Source organism: Otolemur garnettii, unplaced genomic scaffold, assembly GCF_000181295.1.
Source record: "Otolemur garnettii isolate 467f Iridium unplaced genomic scaffold, OtoGar3 scaffold00012, whole genome shotgun sequence".
Lineage (NCBI taxonomy): Eukaryota > Metazoa > Chordata > Mammalia > Primates > Galagidae > Otolemur > Otolemur garnettii.
The window spans coordinates 13,199,346-13,210,894 of NW_003852407.1; positions in this window are offsets into that span (position 1 = coordinate 13,199,346).

An 11,549-nucleotide genomic window follows, 5' to 3' on the forward strand; every position below is an offset into this window, starting at 1 on the left:
GTGAAACATAAAACTTCCCTCAGATGTTCTGATTTGGGGTTCCTAAAACATGATCTATCTTTTTTAATTGTAAAAGTTTAAATATAGATACAGTTTTATACTTATGTTTTCAAGGGAAAAAAAAAGTTTTTGGAAGACACAAGCATAAGAGACAGAGAGAATACAGAGATGGGGGAAATGGAGAAATACACACAGGCCTATCTCAGCGTGTCTCTAGACCAACTATCAAGAAGAATGAAGGGTAATTGGTTTTTGTTTCTACTCACAATAAAAAAGGGTTATGATGAAGTCCAGTGGGCAAGATATTCAAGAAATCTAAAAGAGCTTAAGATCTACACTGCTCTTCGATTTAATTTATGTTGTGTTTATAGAGGTTTTATGTATTTGGTGTTTTAGTGATGGATTTTTTATTTTTATTTTTTGTCATCATTTCCTTTGTGCTTTTCCCCCTAGATGTGACATTCCACAGAATATGGTCTTTCAGTTCCACATAAATCACGTGATTTTATATGCAACGATGACGCATAGAAAAAACAATTTAAATACAAGTATCAAAGATTAAGAAAAAACCATCTGATAAACTTCTATCAGATAACAGCTAAAAGAATCACCTAATTTTCTTAACCAAAGTGTTTTTTTCCCTGAAATATACATTTTTTAATCAGCAAATAAATTGAAAGCAGGAAATAAAACACTTAGGTTTCCGCCTGCCTTTTGAAAAGGCCCACAGTTTTCGATTTGTGTAAATTTCCAAACCTCAGTTTTAGATGCGGCAGAAGCGGAGGCATCAATATGTCCAATGTACCCAAGATGAAACACATTAGAAATCCATAAAAGCAACACAGTGTCAATTTTGTTTAAATTATTGCCCTTCAGCATCCAAAGTATCGGCTGTATTTAGTAGCACAGAATAGGGTAAGCTTTTTATTTCCCTGTGACTCAATGCAACTTTTATTCTGCACAGTGTTCTCAAATATCAAGTAAATTGTGTTAGCCATAGGGGGAAATTTCTTAAAATCAAACAGAAATGCGTGTTTCATCATCACTACCGGAGAAGGAGAGGGAGCATTACGAAGTTGAAGAGTTCTGCCTTGTCTGGGAGTCTATAAAGTCAGGATTCTACTTCCAATTCTCGAATAAACTAGATGCTGGGCTGACCTTGAACAAATCTCATACTTTTTGGAGGCATCAGGGTTTTTAATCAAGAAAAAGATGGGAATAAATGAATTACTCCCTGGGAACTTTTAGTTCTGTCTATATTATAAATGTCAGCTAAGAAGGAAAAAAAAAAAAAAAAGGAAGAAAAAAAAAACTCGTCTGGGAAAGTTAGCATTTTTCTTTCCTTTTCTTTCCAATCTCCTTATCCAAAAGTGATTTCTAACAAATCTAACATTTTAGATTATTATTTTCATTATTTATGATATTTTGCTGCGATTTCCCCTACATTGTAAAATATACATGCTTTGAGAGCTGCCGTTTAACCTTATTTCATCATTTATAGCTTGATGCATTAACAATTGCAGTACATACTGATGCAACTAATTAAATAAGAGTAAACTCGTATAAAGTTCCATTATTATTGCAATTGATTTGTAGCAGAGTAATACAGCCATATCTATTATTTTGTTGACAAATTAAGTTAAAATATTTCTTAATTTTATTGCACTCTTTACAGATAATTTCTCACTCCTACAAAAAATAATATACCCCCGTTTTTTTGGCTTTTTGCATGGAGAAAGATTTTAAATTATTGCACTTAGGACCCTCTTTGTTTCTGTTGTGGTTAAATGTTTAATTGAAGAAGAATAATTTATAATGCCTAATTGCCTTTTCTAAGATGAATTATACCAAATTAATACTAGAAATAGACTGGAAACTCACTGCAGAGTCCTCCCAGACTGGGCTGGTTGATTAAAACAGTGCCTACAATATTTGGATAGGGAGAGGGATATGCTAATAGGCAAGACAGGGGACTTAGGACAAGAATGACAGGCTTTCTGCCAGTCACTGGAATTCACCTGGCCTGGAGCACATCAGCTAATGAAGTAAGGTAGGCATCTCCAGCCAATGTGTGTACTGAGCAGAAAGAAAAGGCAGGTGTTGTGATTACCTTTGCTCAAGTTCATTGCCACAGACTCAGCCCAATTTCCTATCAGACATCAAGAGCATTCAAGGCCCAAGTCATAAGAAAATAAGCAGAGGACTAAGGTAGCTCCATGGAGGATAAAGGTACTGACTTCAAAATCTGAAATCCAGGCTCTGATCTTAATAATGCTTCCCAGGGTGATTTTGAGAAAACAGAATGATTTAGAGGTAAATCCAAACTTTACATTGAGAACACAGCTTGCTTATTTTTCAAATCAAGAAATGATAGCTGCTCAATAAACAGTTGATGAATGAATTAATTGAAAATTGTTGATCTTTATTTCAAGTGTTCAAACAAAAAAAGGAATCTCTTTTCTATGTTATTCACAGTGCTTCTTGCAGGCCTCTCTAGAACTCAGTTGTAGCTCATGGGATCCAGGCCAGAGGATAAATTGTGATAAGGGAGAACTTGATGTTGTCCAAAATCATTCTTTCCAATTTTGGCCCATTATAAGTGAGCGAAACTGCAACAGAGTTCTAAAAATAATCCAACCTGAGTAAATCTTAAAACGAGTCTTTTATACAACAATAAACTCCTTCTACAAATGGGCATGGCTGGTTCAAACTAACTTAAAGGACAAAGAATAATTATTTGCACTCTTAAATTCTGCTCATCCAGGCCAGCATTAAACAAAAAAAGGTTTGCTTATATATGTAAAGTAGTAATTTTGCACTTGAATAGGTTCCAGTGTTAACAAATTTTGAAAGCAATATTTTTCACTCTTCAAAAAAATACCACTAATTCTAACGTTCCTCATTTATTGAAAAAACAAAATGCATATAAGACATTACCTTGTAGTTTGTGTTTAGTGGAAGATGATAAAAAGCTATCTAAAATGAAAAAGACATAGTCTCTTCCTTTAGGAGTGAAATTTTATAGGAACATGTGGAATGTGAGGCTTGCAACACATGCAAAGGTTAGTGAAACAGTAAGCAATAACAATGTGTGGTACAGATTATGTCATTCGACAATATACTACTGATTAAAAAATTAGTAGTTTTGACGAGTACTATATGGGTCATATGAAGATGAGATCACTGTGGGCTGAATTAATCAGGACAGATTCCAAGGAGGAGATAATTTAACCAGTCCTTGAAGGAGATGTAGAATTTTAATAAGTAGATGTGTTACTGAAAGTCATCTATGGCTGAGGGAACAATATAATCATGAAGGTATGAAATGTAGGGAACAGTATAAGTGTGACGGTAAGAAATGTAGAGATACTCAAGGGACAATAAAGATAAGAGTTGAGTGTTCAGTTATGAATATGCCATTTATTCTGCAGGCAAATAGGAGAACTTTGGAGGAAGAAAGAAAAAAATATTAACAAAGCAGTTTGAGTATGTAAGCTTTAAACCTTTAGTGTGACCCCTTTAGGTTCCTTATGAAGCAACCGTGATAACTTCTTCTATACTAACAACAACCCCGAGACTGTTTACACAACTGATAAGGTTCAGGGAAAGCTGATCGGATTCCCACCCCATTGTCTGTGGTGGGTTCAGGCATCCAGGCTTGAGCCAATAAGTGCATGGTGTTCCTGTGCATGGAGTTTCCCTGAAAACTATTGGTGATCCAGAGAGAAGACAATTGACCACAGTTAAACCAATTAAATGGAAGGAGAGTTTCTGTTACATAATCCATGGGCCCTATCTGATCGTTAGTTCTTCAGTTACACATGCTTATGCATCACCTTAATCTTTAAGCTGTTTTAAATTGAGCATTTTGTTACTTGCAGCCTAAAGGATTCTAAAAAGACCCAAATTTCTTCAGGAATATTATTGAATTTAGCAAAACAGGTTGAAACAAAAAGCTTCTTGTGTCTGTGGTTCAGTTAAAATAGCAGGAGAGTGAGCAATAATTTTTCAAAGAAACTTTGCTGGCAACATGAAAAACAACAAATCAAAACAACCAGGAAATAAGAAATAAAAGTCTATAATATTCTTACCCCATGGTAACTAAATGTTAACTACAGACTTCCTACTTGATGTAGTTGACACAGGATCCATTCTTTTCCTTACTTTCCTTGTAGAAACCTACTCAATACTCCAAGCCCTGTGCTATGGATTGTATACATTGGATCATAATCCCTAGTCCACTGGAGTACCACAAACCCTTTCCAGACCTTGTCACAAGTTAGAGAAGTCTATTTAACTACTTTGCCAATTTTATAAAACATACTACATAAAAACACATCTTTGAGATAAATTAAGCATTCAGCTGGTGACACATGCCACTTGCCCATACAATTGATGGTTGGAATATATTCATCAGCTCTATAAAATCCCAGCAGCTCTCAACATCAAAGGTCTATTTCTTGCCCAAGTTACATACCAGCACCAAATCTCTTGCTGCAGATTGCTAGGGGTCTGATTTGGCTGTGAGGGTTTTTTTCTTTTTAAGCTGAAGCAAGTCAGTGAAACCTCATGATATTATTCAGAACTTCTGCTCTAATGTGGTATATGCCATGTCCACACTTTTTTTTTTTTTTTTGGCCAAAGCTATGGCCAAGAACAGCTTTAAAATTCCAGTAAAGATACTGTAAGCAGGAAGGCAAAATCCTGTTGCTTGAAGGCAGCAGAGAGAATTGAAAATAGTAACACAATCAGCTATAGCTAGTCAGTGATCCTTTTCATTACCATTGAGAGCCCCTGATGTTTCAATCAATGTGTCGGGTTCGGAGTAAAGCTATGTGAAATACTTGGCTTTATTCCTCCAGGGATTCAAAATCTAACAACAAGATTTTCCAAATATCTACAGAAAAAAAATAATTGATTTTAATAAGTCAATTAGCTTTAGCTGACAGTGTAGTAGGTAGGCAATACTTGACTATTACTCAAAAGTATACAAGTTGTCAGTATTGAAAATTGAAGTTAGACACCTTAATTGCTAGTATTTACAAATAAAGGGGAAAATCCAATAAAACTAAATATACTCGGGGGGGGTCCTTCATAGTCACGTTTCCATTCTCTTAAATTATTAATGAATACTAGCTCAACAAGTGATTGATAAGCATGGTAAAGCTGCGCAAGGTGAAACTAAGTATACTGTAATTTTCTTTAATATGGCAATCAAGTTTATCCTCAGAAATGCAGAATTTATTCCAAAATTAATATTATTAATAAACTGAAATATATGGAGTGTATAAACATTTTCCCCTATTAGTCATGTTCTGAATTTCAGCTAAACTTATTCAGCAGTATCAGTGCATGTACTGTATTCTCATGTAACCTTCTTCTCCCTCACAATTTCGATCATTTATTACGTGTAGTACCTAATAAAATGCAAATGCTACATTGTTATATAAATAGTTGTTATACTATATTTAAAAACTAGTACTGTATGATTATTGTTATTTTTATTGTTCTGTTTTGATTTATTTTGAGTATTTTATATTCACATTTGGTTGGATTCCTGATGCAAAACCTGCGGATATAGAGGGCTTACGGAACAGGAACCTTCTGAGACTTATGAGATGTTTCAGTAGTACTGAGTGATACCTTCATCCAGCCTGACAAGCAGCAGTGCATTTAAATTAATAAAGTGAAGTCACGTATGTCTAGTATATTTAAAAAACAGAACAGCTCCTGGGCTATTCCTTTACCCCATTGTATTAACTCACTGTATGTAGGTAGAGTAAGATTTTTCCCTCGTGTCAATTCGTGGCTCACCTTCTCTACCAAGCCTACCTATGAAAAATTCATTATCTGAAGCCACAGCTTTGTCCAATCCCCACAGTAATGAGAAGAACTCAGCCTGGCCATACTTTGAAAGTTTTCCCTTCTCATTAGTGGTTGACAGTGTACAGTCTGTTATCTCTACTCCTGGGTGCTGACAAGTTTGGGGTAACTCCCTCCCATGGATGTCCAAGTGATCAGTTGCTGCACCTTCTGTCTTCTCAGGAGCTTCTCCTGGGATTGTGGTGCCCACACTAGCAACCTGCTGCTGTCACATCCTGGCCCTGGAGCAAAGACAGCATGTCTGGGGCTTTAATATAACCTATTTTTCTTCATTTCTCCTACTTGCGGCTTTACTTTAACTTGGTTTTGGTGTACTTTCCTGAAACAGAAACACGGCTAAGAGATCTTTTTTAAATTAATAACTGCCCAGAAATTCAAACAATAGTTTCCTTGGCTTTAGGCACTGGACCAGAAAAATACCAATTCCTACCTTTTCCCATCAAAGTGTTAGCCCTCTGGGTAACTCTGGCTGTATGAGTCTTCTGTCCGTGTTAGTTTTCTTCTTTCCTTCCTTATTTTATCCCAATGACCATGTATGTATTGCTCCTTAATTCAGAGCCAGAGCTCCACAGATGCCTCACTACAATATTGTATACACCTAGACACTCTGCTTTAATGCAAACAACGGTATATAATAATGTCTAGAAGGATGAATTCAGGAAAAATAATTTCCCTATGAAATATGTTTAGAAATGCCATTGTTCAGTGCTAAGGGATTATCGTTGGGTAATATCTATCCAAGTTGTTTAATCAAGGGACACTTCACACTAGTAGTGTAAGAGATTTCCACTCAATACACGTTTTTCACACTATTGCCAACCCTTGGTGTTATCTGTCTTTTTAGTTTTAGGGTTTTGTTCAACAGAGTCCTAAATTGGATTAAAATGGATTACTCTGATGACTTATTCCACATACTTATTTTTTTAAAATGTGTATTTGGGTTGCAAGGGTTGTTTTTTGTTTTCAGTTTTAGTTTGAAGATTTCCATGTAAATTCTGACTTCCTTTCCTAGATGTACATATTGTGATAGTCTCTTCCCAGTCCATGATTTGCAGAATTTAGCCTTTTTCAATGTAACTGAAGCTAAAATAAAAAGAAAAAAAAAAAAAAAGAAAAGGAATCACACATCTTTTTTAGTACTAAGACCGACTATGTAATGGCTATCTTTATATGTAGACACTAGATATTTGTTGTATGTGGTTGGCTGACAAGCCAGGGGGTTAAAGTCACTTCTGTAGAATTATGACTGAATGCTACTAAATCATAATCCCCCTCTTGTGGAATAATAGCTTTAGTGTGCTAGACTTTGTTATTGTCTTTATTTGGAAACGCACTATGGCTTAAGGAGATACACACAAGTGCTGAGTTGACAAAGAATGGACATGCAATGGTTAATCTTATGGGTCAATTTAATTGTGTTAATACATGGTCAGGGAGGTGGTAAAATATTATTTCTGGGTGTTTCTGTGTGGTGACTCTGGAGTGATGGTTGACTGAGGGAAGAAGAATGTCCCCACCAATGCAGGCATCATCTAATCTACTGAGGATGCGAAGTAGAACACTAAAGTTGGAGACAGGTGATGCTTCTCTGTCTTTTCTGAGACATCCACCTTCTCCTGCTCTCTGACAATGGATTGCAAGATTATTGACATTTTTGAACTTATACCTTTGTCCCCCACATTCTCAGGCCTCCAGACTCGGACTGAAACATGCCACGAGATTTCCTGGCTCTCCAGTGTGCAGATTGCAGATCATGGGACTCCTCCACAAAGTCTGAGCCAATTCCTTTAATAAATATCTTCTTATAATATACCCTCTTATGATATCTTTATTGGTCCTGTTTCTCTGAGAACCTTCCTGGATACAAACTAATTTTGGCAACACAAAACTGTTTTATTTTATATTTGCTGTGCTCATGAGGCTAAACAGAAAATTTCTATTCTTATCCTTCCTCTGCCTGGTATACCTTTATGGCATTACAGGGAAAAATTTTCTCTATCTCTCTTTTTTTTAATGAACGTTATTTATTTATTTATTTATTATGTTTTATTTTAATACCCAGCTATATTTTGGGTGTAGATGTCTTTGTTGCTTAGCAGGCCCAGGTTGGGTTCGAACCAGCCACCCTAGGTATATGTGGCCAGCGCCCTCCCAACTGAGCTACAGGTGCCACCAGGAAGAATTTCTTCAGTAAGTAAATGTCTGATAATCAGAGGTAAAGTTTATGGGGAAAAAAATAGAGAGTCCAGCATAGGGATTTGATCAGCTGTGGTGCCCTTGGTTAAGTAATAAATCGAGAAGGACTTTACAGTGAGGAGAGGTAACCTAAAGGTCTCAGGGTGGTGACTAGGGGACCACTGGAAGGTTTCAGAGGAGTGGAGCATCAGGAAACTTTTTGTGTGATATACAGAGAAAGGCACGGGTTCAGGCAAAAAAAAAAAAAAAAAGAAGAAGTAAGAGGTGCCTTTGCTGACTTCTCAAGTAAAGGAGTTGTGGAGAGTGACATTAATTAGAATATGATAAAGAATTTTTATTCAGTCTTCTGAACTTTTCTGGGACTGATAGTTATAAGGTCCTTCCTCCCTCCCTTCCTCTCTCTCTCTTTCTTTCTTTCTCTTAATATGTTGTGTTATTTCTGCCACCGATTTCCTCTAACCCATTTGGAGTTTAAGCATATAGTAGTGGACTACACATAAAATAACATCTGAATTACTTAGTTTTGTATGGTAATTCACTCTGGAGCGCGTTAAAGACAAACTCACTATGCATTATAGTGAATAATGTAAAACTTGATTATTTGATCCCTCAGAGCTACAGTTTGGGGAACCACATGTGCACACATATCATGCCTGTGATATTTTCCAATGTAGTGTTCCAATGGCATCTGATTCCCTAATAGGATGTTCTTAATGTGCCATCCTCTAATTCCTCACCAGAATAGAATACAAAGAACAGGAGGGAAGAGTCAATCCAGGACCAGCAACCAGCAATTTTCTTTGGGTTTGTGATTTTTTTTTGCATTATCTCTAAGATTTATTTTTTTAATTTAATTTAATTTATTTTTTATTTTGGGGGCTTCTTTAAGGATACAAAGAATTGGGTTACACTGATTGCATTTGTCAGATAAAGTCCCTCTTATCCTCGTGCCCTGCCCTCAGGAGGTGTGCCATACACCATGACCCCACTTCCCACTTGCTCATTCCTTTTCCCATCCCCTTGTATTACCTCATCTAGTGCCTTCACTTTAGAATTGAGTACATTGAACTCTTGCTTCTCCATTCTTGTGCTGCTTTACTAAGAAGAGTGTGCAGCACCCCCATCCAGGTTAATACAAAACATGAAAAGTCTCCCTCTTTTTTAATGGCTGAATAGTATCCCATTGTATGTACATACCACAACTTGTTAATCAATTCCTGGATTGCTGGGCATTTAGGCTGTTTCCACATTTTGGCAATTGTAAATTAAGCTGTAATAAACAGTCTATTGTAAATGTTATGCTAAAAATATTTTTTGCTTCTGGATACCTAGTAATGGGATTGCAGGATCAAATGGGAGGTCTAATTTGAGTTCTTTGTGAATTCTCCATACTTCCAACTAATACGAAAAGGTTGTATGGTTTTGCAGCCCCACCAGCAGTGTAAAAGTCTTCCCTTCTCTCCACATCCATGCCAGCATCTGCAGCTTTGAGACTTTGTGGTCTGGGCGATTCTCACTGGAGTTAGGTGATATCTCAGGGTAGTTCTGATTTGCATTTCTCTGATAATTAGGGACAATGAGCTTCTTTTCATATGTTTGATAGCCATTCATCTGTCTTCTTTAGAGAAGGTTCTATTCATCTCTCTTGCCCAGTGATATATGGGATTGTTAGGTCTCTTTTTGTTGATTGATTGATTTGAGTTCTCCATAGATCCTAGTTATCAAGCTTTTGTCCCATTCATAATATGAAAATATCTTTTCCCATTCTAAAGGTTGTCTGTTGGCTTTGGTTGTTATTTCCTTAACTGTACAGAAGTTTTCAGTTTACTGAAGACCCATTTGTTTATTTTTGTTGTTGCAAGGGCTATGGAAATCTTCATAAAATCTTTCCCCAGTTTGATATCATCAAGTGTTTTGCCCATACTTTCTTCCAGGATTTTTACTCTTTCATCTTGGGTTTGTGATTTTAGAAAGGCAAGTGGCCTGGCTAAAGACCAAAGAATAGCAATATGATCAAAGTGGCTTTGTCAGAGTACACTAAGGGCCATGGGAGTTGCTACACCCTCACTAAGAAAGCAAGTAGGGAAGGCATGCTTACAGACTTCAACGTCGGACCATTGACTCTGCTTCAAGTTGAAAAGATCCCAGCTTGACCATGAAGGTGTTCCTTCACCAGGTGAGCCATCTATGCTGTTGAGGAGGGCCCAGCTCTTTACATACAAACACACTCATGTGCAGTTCAAGTGGAGAGTGGAGGAAAAGGAAAGCTAATAACAAAACGTGTTTATCGGACTCATGTTGAACCATCTGCTGTTAATGATTAGATCTTCAGCTTCCAATTTTCCTTTGAATGTTATTGCTCATTTCTAGCAGGGCACTGCAGGCTGCTTTCCTCTGTGTGTGGATTCTAAGCAAAACACAGCTTAGATTGAAAGCCTGTTGGGGGAAGAAATCATGCTTAATGATATTTGGCAGATTTTCCTTTTGCTCTAAAGGAAAATTCAGGGCCTAGGTCAAGGAAGAGGTTACTTCTTGGCTAAACGTGGCTTTATGGGCATACTCCACGGGGCTCAGTTTATCCAGCTGAAAATGAGTATTGTCATTTCTGACTTCCCAACAGCTGAGGCTAGATGGGGATTAGCTACTCTTTTCCATCCGTTTTAGTTAAGAAACTCAACTTGGATGCTAAGTTTATGAAACTCAATTCGAGTTTCCTCTGTGGTAATAAACAGAGGGAAATGTTCTGCTGGGATAGCATTTCTTTCCTGGAGGGTTTTATGTGTATCTAATTGTGGTTTGTGGGAGTATCTTAAAACATCATGTTTCATAGGTCCTATTCACCATTTGGAATTGGTTATATTGATTGCAAGTAATTATAATTATATTTGTCATGCTGGATCAACTATGTATGGGGGATGCGGGGAAGTATACTATTCCAGATTTTCAAAACAGTGAGTGAGAAGATGTGTGGTTTGTATGTACAGATGCTCTCACACATACACAGAAGCGGTAGTATGGCAAATTTACAGCCGCATTTTCATATTATAAATCTGTAGGACTATGTGAGTACATACAAGTATCATATATACGCACACATTTATATACATGGGCATAACATGGAGATACTTAAGGTTCAGTTCTAGACAACAGAAATAAAATGAATATTAGAATAAATTAAATTACACAAGTTTTATGATTTTTCCAGTGTATAAAAAAGTTGTTTTCACTATAATCTACTAAGTATGTAACAATATTATTTCCAAAAAAAAGAAAAATCTATACCTTCATTTATAAAAAAATATTCTATATGTTTATATATTTAAAATAATTTTTGAGAGCCCTAGTATTTTTAGAGTGGCAAATAAGAAGCATTGGTTTGAATTTAAAGTCATTGGCTGCACTAGCTTCTGATCAAAGAATCGGCATGTCCTTTTAAGTTTTGAAGAAAAGCATTACATCTCTCTAGGTAT